Here is a 15,043-nt window from a genome sequence, read left to right as displayed (position 1 = left end):
TTGCATATAGTAACACCAATATTATTTTAAGCAAATCTTTGAGTGGCTGTCAGATTGATTATTATAAATACCCCAATCTACTACAAAGTACATATGAAGGAGGATGCCATCTGCATCCAGATAAAGAATTGATCAATAAAAGTATGTATAGAATGACTTTACATATTTGTGTCTGATGGTAGCCATCCCTAGGGCAGGGTGGAGGAGAAAAGAAAAAAAGGAATTTATACAATAATTTTTTTCATATATTTAAAAGAAATAAAAATATTTAAATCAACAAACTTGAAGGTTCATGTGTAATTATCTTCGTTCCCTAATATTTTACCATGTTATGGAAATGCTTTTCTTATTCCAGAAATTAAATAAACATTTAAAAAAATTCTTTAGCTAGATGCACAACAATTTTGATTTTCTCTGATTCTGTCTCTCATCCTCTTCATTTTTGTGACTTTGAAAATGCAGTCACACTATTTGAAGTTTTTGTTCTTTAGTTTGATCAGAAAATAAAAATTCTTCTTGGGATTATGAATGGAATTAACACAATTAAATTCTGACTCATATAATGTAAGCAATGGTACATAGAGAGAGTACTGTGAGGGAACATTGAAAGATTCCATCCTGTAAGTGACAAAAAGCAAAGATTAGACCTTCTACCTTTTGCATAATGATTTAGCTAGTCAACCCGGACAAAAAGAATTAAAGCCCGTCTTCCCGAAATTAAGTGAGCTATTGTAGAACAATTATTAAAACTAACTCGTCTATGTTACAAAATAGTGAAATGATTTTACAATAGGGGTGAAAAGCCTATCAAACTTAATGATAGCTGGTTGTGTGAAAAAAGAATTTTAGTTCAACTTTAAATTTAACTCAAGTACTAACAAACATAACTTAAATTTAAATGCTACTCAAAAGAGGAACAACTCTTTTGACACCTAAACAAACTTACTTAGAGGATAATGATTCATACACAAAACATCGTAGGCCTAAAAGCAGCCACCAATTAAGAAAGCGATAAAGCTCAAGCCAATTGATAAATGTTTAACTGCAGGTTTCTAGGGTAAAATGTGTACACCATTCACTTTTAAATTTAATCAGTTGTGTCAATATTTTCTCCATCACTTTCTTAAATCCAGATTATCCATGAAACAGTAAACCAAGTTCGGATTTGTAGGAAAAGAGAGGATCAAACACATATGGCTCCATATGACTATTTTATCTCTTTATCACCTGACTCCAAATTACATCTCTAACCTTATCTGTACTTTGTTGTAGGGAAGAGAGGAGTTTTTGTTTGAGAGAGAAGGGGTGGTATCTGGATAAGGACCAGAGCATAGATCAGGAAGCAGTCATCACAGTTCTCTCTAGATCATACCACCTTTGGGTACTTTGAAGTACCCCAAATTTATAGGTCTCCTAAACTATCTGTGAAAACAGCAGGATGAAAAAGTTTAACTCTTAGGACAGTGAGATTTACCTAAAAAAGGTAAACAGATTCCAATGCATAAAATTCCAAAATCTGACAATAGAATGGAAAAACGAGCAAATAATCTAAAAAAGTGCTAAACCATAAAAACTAATGTGGTGATATATCTGATTTGCTCTACTTTAATTCCTAAAAGCTTTCCTATTTTTATCAGTTTAAACTCTTTATTATCAACTTTTCTTAGAGTAGCAGTGTAGCATAGAAAACAGATGGGTAAGTCTTGAAATCAAAAAGACCAGGGTTCAAGTTTACCTCTCACAATGAAGAGTATTCAGTGCTCTAGATACAAAAGTTTGTAAGTTGTAGAATCTCATATTGTGTAGCTCTATACATTGCTCCCTTTGTAGTTGCCCCTTCATTCCTAATATGAGGAAACTGAGGCACAGGAGATTAGGTGATTACTCAACCTGAGAAGTTAGTAGTACCAGAAGGAGCAGCAAAGTTCCTATGATCTTTTTATCTCAGTATGTCACCATTAGTATAGATAAAAGTTGAGCAATTGACTTCACTAATCAAATTTGGACAGTTTTATTGAAAATTTATTAATTCATTGACGAATTGTTTGAGACACAGGTACCCAGGCCCAGCAGGATGTCTATAATCATAAGGAGAGATCTGATTTTCTGGTGAAAAGCTTCCTTAGGGCTCTTTTCATGTCGTTGTTCAGGGGTGACAAGAGTATACATCACAGCTGCTGTTGTGTCCTTTTGGGCAGTATGGATGGATGTGGAATTGAAATACACTGCAATGATTGTTTCATAGAAGAGACAGACCATAGCAAGGTGGGACCCACAAGTGTTGAAAGCTTTCTTTTTCTTATGAGTAGATGGGATCTTTAGGACAGTAATGAAAATGCACATGTAGGAGATGAGGATGCAGATAAAGGGAGTAACAGCTGTCAGGTTTCCTATTGTGTAGACCAACAAGTCATTGAGCAAGGTGTCTGAGCAAGCCAACTTTATGATCATGCTGAGTTCACAGAAGAATTTCACTGTGGCCACAGAATGAAAGTCAGGTCAGGGAAGCTGTGTGAATTAGGGCATCAGTATAGGCCCAACACCAGCACACTGCTACTAAATGGGAACAGACTTTTTGGGTCATGATCATGGTATAGTGTAATGGGGCATAGATGGCCACATAGCGGTCATAGGCCATGGAAACAAGGATAATACTATCTAATCCTGCAAGCCAGCTGAAGAAGAACACTTGTGTCAGATATCCAATGTAAGAAATTGCTTTAGTTCCAGATATATAGCTAACCAACATCTTGGGAACAGTAATGTATGTGAAGCAGATGTCAATGAGGGACAAATTGCTGAGGAAGAAGTACATGGGGGTGTGAAGGTGGGAGTCAGTTCTAATGGCCAGAATGATGAGCAGGTTCCATAACACTGTGATCAGGTACATAATCAGAAGCAAGAAAAAAAGATGTCTCTCCTGTTCGGGCTGATTTGAAAGGTCCATGAGGATGAACTCAGAAATGCTTGTTTGATTTTCTCCTTCCATGAGTCTGTTGGGAAATTAGAATGGCCCATTTAAGGTTAGTTTAAACATTAATAAAACAAATTTAGAATTGGAAGGGAAATGGAAGAGTAGGGAAACATTTGATTACACTAAAGAAAATAGCACTGCTAATAGTGGGAGATCCACAATATTTAGGGAATTGAGAAGAGATTTAAAATAGAAAATGCATTCTCCAACAAACAAGAATGAAAGGATGAATACAAATATTCTTCTAAACAAGCATTGTTTAACTATAAATGAGTTTGGGAAAATATGGTCACAATCGTGGGTAATAATATTCTGCAGCTTTCCCTTGTACTCTGAAAATTTGTGAATTTGACAAAAGATACAAATGGTAACTGTTGGGAAAATATTGGGAAGATAGACATTACTTGTTGATAAAATGCAAAAGAATTCAAATGCAGTGATTTAGACTTTGGAGGGAAAGGGAGAAGAGAACTGCCACTTTATTAAGAATCTACTATTGTGCCAGGCACTGTGCTACACACCTCAAAAATACTATATCATTTGATTTTGCTTTCAAAAGCTATGTTTTATTTATTTATTTTGGGTGAGGAAATTAGGGTTAAGTCAATTGCCCAGGGATACACAATAAATATTAAGTGTCTGTTGCTGGATTTGAGCTCAGGTATTCCTCTCTGCAAGACTGGTGCTCTATCCAATGTACCATATAGCTTCCCTTGTATTTTATTTAAAAGGACAAACTTAATAAAGGAGTGATAGATGGTTAGCACTATATATTTAGACAATATTTTATGGGAAGAAATCTAAGAATCTGATAAATGAAATATGGTGGATTTAATTATAATCTCTCTGCAAATAATTGTCACACCTTTTTATCTACTTCTACCTTCTACCCTGATCTCACTGAGCTTATATCTCCAATTGCTTACTGGAAATCTCAAATATGTCCAAAACTGAATTTGTTATCTTTTTGCTAAAAACTTTCTTTTTTTCCTAACTTCTTAATTACTGATGAGTACACCACTTTCCCAAGTCCATAACCTCTCCTTTTTGTCATCCCACCCCCATATCTAATATATCGCCAAGTCCCGTCTTCATCTGCAAATTCCACATAATTCTGCTGACTGTTCTCCTTTCCATTCTCTCCCTCTTTATTTTTACCTAATGGCTTCCTTAGTTCCTTAAAGTCTTAGTTTACATTCATTTTTCTACATGAATCTGTTCCTCATCCCTTCCCTAATTTATTTCCTTTCTTCTTTTGATTATCTGCAATTTATTCTTTATTCATACCTGGTCTTTATATAGTTCTTTTTGGTTTGTCTTTTGATTAGACTGTGTGTTTCCAGAGAGCAAAAACTGTTATAAAAACCTTTCTTTGTATGCCTAGTACTTAGCAAGATGAATAATAAATTTTAATAAATGCTTATTGACTGACTAATATCATTTTCTTAGGATCAATGAAAATAGAAAGAGACAATATTCTTGTAATTGTATACTATAGATTATTATCAAGAGAAGAGAAATACATCAAGGTTTTGGGAAACTTATCACAAATTTTGTGAAGACATATGAAAAGCCAATAATCATCCAAAAACACTGGTGCTCTTTTTCTGTCCAAAGCACGATAGGTGATATGTTTCCTTACTATACTAATAATTTAGTTTTTAAAGTGGGTGGAGGAAATCATAAATCAAGGGGCTATATAATTCTGGACCTGATTATAATCAACATGGAAAAATGGGATTTGAGGTAGAAATTATGTGAACTTTAAAGAATGTGACTATTCCAATTTAAAATTTGTGAAAAAGTCAGACAAAGTAAGTAGATGCATATTCCAACTCTTAGACAACCGAACTTCCAAGGTTTAAGAAGGAAGATGTGGAAATTTTCCCATTTTCCCCACGTTCCCATTTCCCAACTCCTTCCTTCACTTCATTGTCCAGGTTCCAAGGGTATCTGAGGGGTCTGCACATGTCTCCTCCTTCCATATTCCATCAATGATAAGTGAGTTGATCATCTCTGCCACTAACTTCCTCTTCAGTGGCCACCAGAAGAGCAAAGGGTACTTATTGTAGGTAGAGGTGGTGCTGCCTCATATGCATTTGGGGAATTTTTACTCTTGTGAGTGCTTGAAGATGAAAGATCTTACAAAGTAAAACCCAGTGCTTACTTCCTCCTTTTTAAACGTCTTTATGTTCATTAGAATGCACCAACTCTTTTATATTTATTTTAATTTTTTTGTTAAAGTTTCTTGTTTTACTTTTGATAAACTTTCATTTTAAAGAAACTTAAGATTCATTATAGTATCCTCAATATAAAATAAAAGCACAGCAAACTATTATTCGATGATCTTAATACAATTCCAAATACAAAGTTTCTCATGAATAGCTATCAAAATAAAGAATACGATGTGTGTAGTGATGTACTTAGTGAAGATAATGATATGAGTAGACAATCCTTAAGCCATGTCAAATTTACAAAAAATAAGTCAAGATGAAATAAATGCATCATTATTATTGATCTTGATGGCTCCTAAAATAATGATATTCTATGATAGAATACTTGCTATTCTGACAAAATGTATAAAATCTTTTAAAGCATGAATCATACAAACCAAGAAGATATTGTTGTCTTTTTTTCCTTTTTTTGAAATCTTTTTATTTTCAAAACATGCATGGATAATTTTTCAACATTGACTCTTACATAGCTTTGCGTTCCAAATTTTCTTTTCCTTCCCTCCATTTCCTCCCCTAGTTGACAAGCAATCCAATATATGTTATACATGTTAATATATGTTAAATCTAATACATGCAAACATATTTATACAATTATCTTACTGTATAAGAAAAATCATATTAAAAAGAAAAAATGAGTAAGAAAATAAAATGCAAGTGAACAATAGCAAAAAGAGTGAGAATATTATGTTGTGATCCATACTCATTGATGGGCATCCACTCATTTTCCAATTTCTTGCCACTACAAAGAGCGCTGCCACAAACATTTTTGCACATGTTGGTCCCTTTTCCTTCTTTAAGATTTCTTTAGGATATAGGCCCAGTTGAAACATTGCTGGATCAAAGGGTATGCACAGTTTGATAATTTTTTGAGCATAGTTCCAAAATGCTCTCCAGAATGACTGGATCCATTCACAATTCCACCAACAATGTATTAGTATCCCAGTTTTCCCACATCCCCTCCAATATTCATCATTATCTTTTCTTGTCATCTTAGCCAATCTCAGAGGTGTGTAGTAGTGTCTCAGAGTTGTCTCATTTTGCATTTCTTTGATCAGTAGTGATTTAGAGCATCTTTTCATATGATTAGAAAAAGATTTTAATTTCTTCATCTGAAAATTGTCTGTTCATATCTCTTGACCATTTATCAATTGAAGAATGGCTTGAATTCTTATGTAAATTTGAGTCAATTCTCTATATATTTTAGAAATGAGGCCTTTAGCAGAACCCTTAAATGTAAAAATATTTCCCAGTTTATTGCTTCCCTTCTAATCTTGTCTGCATTAGTTTTGTGTGTACAAAACCTTTTTAACTTAATGTAATCAAAATTATGTATTTAGTGTTTAATAATGAGTTCCAGTTCTTCTTTGGTCACAAATTCCTTCCTTTTCCATAGATCAGAGCGGTAAACTATTCTTTGTTCTTCTAATTTGCTCATAGTATTACTCTATGTCTCAATCATGAACAAATTTCGACCTTATCTTGGTATATGGTATTCAGTGTGGGTCAATGCCTAATTTCTGCCATACTAGCTCCCAATTTTCCCAGCAGTTTTTGTCAAATAGTGAGTTCTCATCCCAAAAGCTAGGGTCTTTTTGTTTAACAAATGCTAGATTGCTACAGTTATTGACTATTTTGTCCTGTGAACCTAACTTATTTCACTGATCAATTACTCTATTTCTTACCTGATACCAAATGATTTTGATGATTGCTGCTTTAAAATATAGTTTTAGGTCTGGCACAGCTAGGCTACCTTCATTGGCATTCTTTTTCATTAATTCCCTTGAAATTCTTGACCTTTCGTTATTCAAAATGAACTTATTACAGATGATCTTTGTGTTATTATTTTTTCCCTAGATCTGTAAAATAATTTCTTAGGAGTTTGATTGGTAGGCACTAAATAAGTACATTAATTAATTAGTATTGTCATTTTTATCAAACAACACACTTTTTAAGTTTAATCTACATTATCAATATTTTCTCCATCACATTCTTAAGTTCAGACAGTCAATGAAAAAACAAATCAAGTTCTGATTTGTAGTAAAAGAGAGTTTAAAACACAAAAGGTTCATTTTATTACCCAGTTCCGACCTACCTTTCTAATATTCCATTTACTTGTGATACAATCGTACCATAGTTCTAGGGAAGAGAAGATATTTTTTGAAAGTGAACAGCAGTGCCATTTCAGTAAGGACCAGAGCAGACTCCAGGAGTGCAGTAATTATAGTTTTCTCTAGGTCATACCACCTTGAAAATACCTAAAACTTATAGGTCTCCGGAACAAATTGTAAAAATAGCAGGGTGAAACAGCCTAAAGCTTAGGACAGTACCTCCTCCCACCCCAAAAAAACAAATGAACAGAGACCAACTGACAATGTCTAAAGTTCAAAAACAGAGTGGAAAAATGAGCAAACAACTAAAAATGAACTTAAACACAAAGACTACTATATTGATAGGGAATTTCACAACACAGACTCAGCAGTCAACAATATGAAAACATCTATAAGCATTTATTGAAAGAAAAATCCGCATTGACATAAGCCCAAGAAGAATTCCTAGATGAGCTAGAAAAGGACCAAAAGCTGATTTTAAATATTAAATAAGAGTGGCAGAGGAAAAGTTGGGGAAACAAGTGATAATAATGCAAGAAAATTATGTAAAGAAAATTAATAGCTTGTTAATAGCTTGGTCTAATTAAGCTTTCAATTTTCATAGAAATTGTTTCAGTAGCATTTATGTCTGTCAACAGAGTTCTTCTCATCTTCACATTCAATCAGGTGAATTCTTCATACCTTTGGGATAGACACCCCATAATTCACTAATGGGCTTCAGAGCCTTCATTTATTTCAACCAACTTTAAAGCCTGTCTGCTGAAAAAGTTTTCTGGGGTGTCTGCTAAGCATACTACAGATTTTTGAAGCCCAGGAGAGAATTGTGTGAATTACCTAGACAACTAAAGTGGAAAACAGTTCTGAAAAGGGCTTGTCATCCCTCACACATCTTGTTGACCACCCCTACACCTTTCTCATAACATTATATCAATGCAAAGACAATAATTTTTTCTTTTTACCTCAGAAACTGCATAAGACACAAAACCCTCAATGTATGGATAACTATAGAAAATTTTTAAAAGTTTTATTTATTTTTTTAATTAAAGCTTTTTATTTTTCAAAATATGTGTGGACAATTCTTCAACATTAGCCCTTGCAAAATCCTGTGTTCCAATTTTCCCCCTTCCCCCATGCCCTCCCCTAGATGGTAAGTAAGTAGTCCAATATATAATAACTATAGAAATTAAAGAACACTTTAAATCTTTCATTTTATCCATTATACTTGCCCTACAAAGTAATATTAACTTTTTTGGGCTCCTGAGCAGATATTTCATATTCACCTAATACCTGTCTTGTCTAGTTAGCCACAACCTCCAGATCTCCTGGGCATGACTTACTTAAGTTCTTCAACTATAGGATGATCCTTCCAAGGGCTATCTTTTCTTTTCTCAATAGTATTTAATTTTTTTCAATTACATGTAAAAATTATTTTCAACATTCTGCAATGCAAAAAGAAAAGTATTGCTATCTGTTAATTAACTGCAATTTGCTCTTTATATCTGTTTTGTTTGTTCATAATTTGGTGCATGTTGTCTGCCTTCCCAATCAAAATGTGAACTTCTTGAGAAGAGGAAATTTTTTTCATCTCTTTCTTTGTATTCCTAGCACCCAACATAGAGAGATCCTGGCACATAGATACTTAAAATAAACGCCTGTTGATTTTAGAGCCATCTCTTGTAATAAAGAGTTAGAAAAAAAGATGAGCAAACCAATCAATATATGAAAATTATCTGATATTATATGCCATATTCTACACACTTTGACCTATTACTTCAATAAAGAAGTGAAGGAAAATGTTGTCTTCTATTTCTTCTTGTAGTTGATCTTATTTTTTGGTAATTTCTCAGCATTCATTTTAATAATTTTGAAGTGATTGACCTTTTCTTTTACATTGTTGTGCCAATTTTAATACGGTTTTCTTAATTCAGTTTGCTTTATGTTAGTTATTTTAGTATTTTCAGGCAACTCTGTATTCATTGTTTCTTTGAGTACAATAATATTCCATTACATTCATGTCCAACTATTTGTTTATTCAGTACATATCTCAAGTATAAAACTTCATTAGTCTTTCCCTTCATATTTAACCTTTTGGCTGAAGTTCTTCAGCAGTTTTTTTTTTTTTTGGCTGTCTGCATTTTCCCCTTAGAAATCTTTCAAGACTGCAAAATCTACAAACAATATTAAACATGAGGCAAGACAAAGACTTTTCTGCATTTTACTAAGAAACAAAAACACAGACAAAAGAATAAAATAAAGACATAGTTGCTAGCCTCCTTATTTACTACTGAAAGTTTAATTTTAAAGCCTTTAATTTGCCATAATTTAAAGTCCCCTTTTCATTCTAATTTTAGGATCCACTTAGCTTGTTATATATTTTATTTATTTTAATAATAACATTTTATTTTGAAAATACTTGCAAAGATAGTTTGCAACATTGACCATTGCAAAGCCTGTATTCCAAATTTTTCTCACTTCCCACAACCACCTCCTCAAGACAGCAAGTAATCCATATATATTAAACATGTGCAGTTCTTCAATACATATTTTCATATTTATCATCTGCACAAGAAAAATCAGATCAAAAAAAAAAACTGGGAAAGAAAAAAAAGCAAGCAAACAATTTTTATATATTTTAACACAACTTAAGAGTTCTATCTTTTATTCATGCCCTCTATTATTTTATGGGAAGTTGCAGGCCAATAAGAATTTTCATGCCAATTTTTCCAAGTCTAAATTCTTTGGTATTTTACAATTACTCAAACCCATTGCTCCCTTCAAGGCAGTAGTTCTTTCCCAATATTCAGAATGGGAATAAATTTTTCTGCAGTGTGTTGGCAAATCTTCCCTTGCAGTGTGGGAGTAAACACTCTTTAGTTCAAAAGAAGATTGAGATCAAACTGAATTTGATTTCTGGGCAGCAGTCTTCAGTGAAAATTGTTGTTGTTTTGTAATGACCGTGTATTTAAAATCAGTCGGAGTCAGGAATTCAGGTTAAGGGAAATATTTATTGAAGTGAAGAGGTGAATAAAGATTGCGATAGCAAATATAGGCAAGAAAGATTGCGATAGCAATATGGGCAGTTGCGACAGGAAGCCAGCTAACAGAAAGAGATGTGAGCTGAGCAAACCATGGCAATGGCAATCCCAAAAGTCTCTCCTTCCCCTTCCTTTTCCACTCCCCTGCCTCCACCCACCAAAATCGTCATTTCCTATACAACACATCAGGACTTGCACAAAGAGTGGGCAGGGGCCATTCTTTCTCCAAGCTTATATATTAATAGAGTATGGTCCAATTACTATTTAGCCTCATGTGCTTGGGACCTTAGTGCATCAACTCAAGCCTCAGCCCATTCCATTGTTTGTCCTTTTTTCTTAGAGAAGACCATGATATTAGGGATGTTAATGCCTTGGCATGCAAATGAATTGGATTTAAGTGAGATAGAGTTGTGCAAGGTCATCTGACTCACTTTACCCTTCAGAGCCATGTGGACCAGTGGCAAGATATAGATCAAGAAGATTGGAGATGGCCCCGGATGAAAGAATTCTCTTAGTGGAAGATTAATCAGAGTAGTCTAGGAAGTTTTTCTATTATGTGGTTGTCTAGGGGAGTCTTGATCTGGCTTGGCTTGCCAAAAACTGTAATGGGTAGAATCTGAAATGATTTAGAAAACAATCTCTGAGCTTCTGAATATAATGGTTTGTTCAGTAATACATATTAATTGCATAAAAGAATGGGACCAGACTTTTTTCAGGTCATCACTGAACTTGAATATAGAGGGAGATAAAGTTTTATGCATCAAAAGATAATAAACCAAATACAAAATAAGACTTACAATTAAATAATCTGATTTCTTGTTTTCAGAATTTTTGAATGTGGAATCTGTCATTAACAGATATGCTATTCTCTAAAGTGTATTGACATGCCCTGAATTTACCTGTTTCATTTATGACTAGATCTAAACCATTGATAAAAATGTTGAGTAGCCAATGAACAAGGTCAGAAATGTTGTAGAAAGGATTCCTCCTAAGAGAATGATTGAACTACATGATCTCTTTGGGATACTCCTCCTCTGAGCTTCTAATAGTAATCCCCATATCAGTATGCAAAAACATGGATTTCTAAGAATGAATGATTACTTGTATGGGTATTGGGGAAGAGACTTTTGCCTTGGAAAGGGGCAGAAAAAAGATAAACCTTTAATTTGATTAGAAAAAATTGTTAGTGTCAAAAATGAAAAAAGAGAACTATCCACAATGAGGAGGAAACTAGAGCAATTATCTGGAGTCTCTCTCAGATACAGACACAGAAAAAGAATCACAGTCACAGACCCAGAGGACTCTCTCAGCCATAGACACAGAGAAAACTTGACCAGTCTCGTGGTGGCTCTTCTGTCCTCATCACTTCTCCACCTAAAGACCATAGCCCGTTCTGAAACCCTCCAGAGAGCTAGCCTGGACATTACATTTTGGTGCCTAAACACAGGGCCTTGCAAAGCAGGGCACAAATCAGTTCAACTGACATGATCATAAGCTTAGTGGAAAAGTCTCTGTGACCCAGAAATACAACAACTGATTATGTGCCAACTATCCATTACATTACCATATCACATTGAGTATATGTTTAGAGAACCATTATCTCACACTGAGTAGATGCTTAATTATAAGCACTCTGTTGTCCTTGATTGAAGTATATATACTCTTTCAGAGTTCCTATCCTCTACACTTTCCAATGGTGATATTTTATGATTTCGTGAAATATAGCCCTAGAGAAGTGAAAAAATTTGCCTCCAGTTTCAAAGTGATGAAAGGAGCACTTTATCCTAGATCATAAAACTATACAATGTCAGAACTGAAAGAGATCTTTAGTATGATCTACACTAGAGTTTACTTATCTCTTCCTCTTGACCCTTTTTTGCCCAAATTTTTTTTACATGATCATGGAAAAATAGGTTTAAAAATCAAACATTTATTGATAATAAGTCAAAATATTGTGAACCTCATCTTAAGTTATGTAATTTTACATTGGCTTATAGCATACAGTTTAAGTTTTAATCTTTACTACATCTCTTTGTACTTATTTTTAAATGTTATTGATAATTTTTACATAATTTAAATTACTGGATTTATCTCTTTCCTCACAAATAATCTCTTGCAAAAAAAAAAAAAGAAAAAGAATGAGGAGAAAAAACTTTTTAAAAAAGCCAATGAACACAGCAACTGACAGTATATTAATAGTCCCTCTCCTCTACCTTTGGAGAGGAAGGTCCATTTTTCAGGTTATTTATTTATTTTTTTTAGAAAATTGTTCATTATAATTACAAATTATTCATTCCTCCAATTTTGTATTCTTTTCAGCTGCTTTATTGTGGTTATTATCTTCATTTTTCTACTCTCTTTATATCATTCCAGTGAGTTCTTATTTTTCCTATACTTTAGTGATTTTTTTTCATTATCATCTCTTTATAAAAGGCAATAAAATTTTATGATTCACAGAAGATTTGTCTATACAAAGAGTTGATTATAAATAGGACTATAAGTCTTCTTTATGTTGTTCTACTGATTTATCTTTTTATGTTCACCAATACCAAATAATTTTGTTCATTAAAATTTTGTGGGTATACAATTGCCATTCCCCCTTCATGGAGATTTTTAAAAATAAAATTTCATTCTTATATTTTGTTTTTGCTTGGATTTGATTTCCCATTACATCCCAATCTATTACAATAGCATTTTGCCTATTCTCTTCCCTCCAAATCTTTTTCTACTCCAGTTCATCCTCCACACAGTTGTCAAATTAATCTTCTCAAAACATAGGTCTGAAGACGTCACTTAATTCTAATTTATGTTGGCTCCTTATTGCCTTCAGAAATAAATATGAAATCCTTTTTGGTTTTCAAAGCCTTTCGTTGCCTGCCCAGCTACCTTACTTGTATTGCTACACCTTACTTGTCCCTACCTTTTATGTACTTTGTAATCCAATAGCACCATCTTCCTTGCTTTTCCTCAAAGCAGTCACTTCAACTCCATACTAAGCATTTTTACTGTTTATTCCCCATTCCATTGTCTCCTTTCTTATCTTATCTCCACCTTCTGGATTTCTTTGAATTTCTGCTAAAATTACACTTTGTGCAAGAAGCCTGTCTTGTTCTCCCTTGGTGCTAGTTTTTCCGTTTTTTTTTTTTTTTTTTTGATTATCTGAAATTTATTCTTTATGCACATTTTGTTTGACTATTACATCTCCTATTAGATTGTAAACTCCTTCAAAGCAGGGACTTTTTGATAATTTTTTTGTTGTTTGTTGTATCCCTAGCACTTAGTGTAATGCCAGGCATATAGCTCCTTAATAAATGCTGGTTGACTTAACTTGGCTTCCCTCCACTTTGACAATCATCCTTTGTAATAAAAGTTTTTTTTTTTTAAAGAAAAAGAGAAAAAAATCAGCACAACCAATCAATATATGAAAATTATCTGATATTTTATGCTATGTTTTATATCCACTTCAATAAAGAAGCAGGCAAAATGCCTTCTTTTTCTGTTTTTTGATTTTTGTAATTTTCCACCATACTTTTTTATTATTTTATAATTCCCAATTTCCTTTTATATCGTTGTAGTAATTTTAATATTCTTTTCTTAACTTATTTTGCTATGTATTTGTTCATGTAAGTCATTCCAGATATTGTGGTATTTATTGCTTCTTACAATACATTAATATTCTATTATATTCATTTCCCACTAATTGTTTATCTAGCACATGATAGATATAAGATAGTGAGTAGGAAGATATTTAAGAGATTCTATTAATTGGTTCCCCTTTTCTCATTGTCTCATATCACTCAGATGTATTCTATCACTATTTCCTTTCACTGCTGTCTCACATGATGAGGTGACTCTTTGTCTTGACAAAACCAACCCCTTTATGTACATAGGAAATCTTATTCCATCACATCTTTATTGGCATATTTCCTCCTCTACCATTGCTGCTCTTTCATTTGTATTTAAGCTTTCAATATCTACTAGATCATTCCTTCATAATATGTACTTAATAAATGCTCATTTCCTGTTATCTGAAATATTTTTTAATTTAATGAAAGCAACTAATACAATGATGACATAAGATGGTACCTACAATATTCCATGTTCAAAGTCTTCCAATATATGTAAAGAAGAGACAGTGGTGCATTTCCCCAAGTGTTTCTTATAATTTCACCAAATTTAAGTTTTCCCCTTCTCATTTACATGATCAGAGTGATTTTGTAGAATTTTTTTCTCCTGCTTCTATTTTGCTCTACTTTAGTTTCTAAGAGCCCGCCTATTTTTATCTAAACTCTTTATTGTCAGCTTTTCTTAGAAAATAAATGGGTATGTCTTGAAATTAGGAAGACTGGGGTTCAAGTCCACCCCTCACAATGGAGAGTATTCAGTGATCTAGGCAAGAAAGCCTGTAAATTGCAGAATTTCATTTTTTGTCTAGCTCTAAAAAGTACTCCTTGTGTAGTTGCACTTTCATCCCCCAGATTAGGAAATTAAGGCATAGGAAATGAGGTGATTGCTCAGCTAAAAAATGGGTGGAACCAGATGGAGAAGCAAACTGCCTATGACCTTTTTATCTCAGTATATCACCACTAGTGTAGATAAGAGGTGAGAAAAATATTAATCATATACAGGCAATTTTATTGATTATTAGATTGCCTGAGACACAGGCATCCAGACCCAGAAGGACATCAGTCA

At 33.4% G+C, this 15,043-nt stretch overlaps 1 pseudogene; it reads right to left on the bottom strand.

Annotated features, from left to right (window-relative positions):
- Nucleotides 1-2,084: 2,084 nt before the first annotated feature.
- LOC127543371 (olfactory receptor 1F1-like) lies at nt 2,085-2,989 on the bottom strand (annotated as a pseudogene).
- Nucleotides 2,990-15,043: the final 12,054 nt, after the last annotated feature.

This window comes from Antechinus flavipes, chromosome 1 (assembly GCF_016432865.1).
Source record: "Antechinus flavipes isolate AdamAnt ecotype Samford, QLD, Australia chromosome 1, AdamAnt_v2, whole genome shotgun sequence".
Lineage (NCBI taxonomy): Eukaryota > Metazoa > Chordata > Mammalia > Dasyuromorphia > Dasyuridae > Antechinus > Antechinus flavipes.
This window is presented reverse-complemented; position numbering and strand designations above follow the sequence as displayed.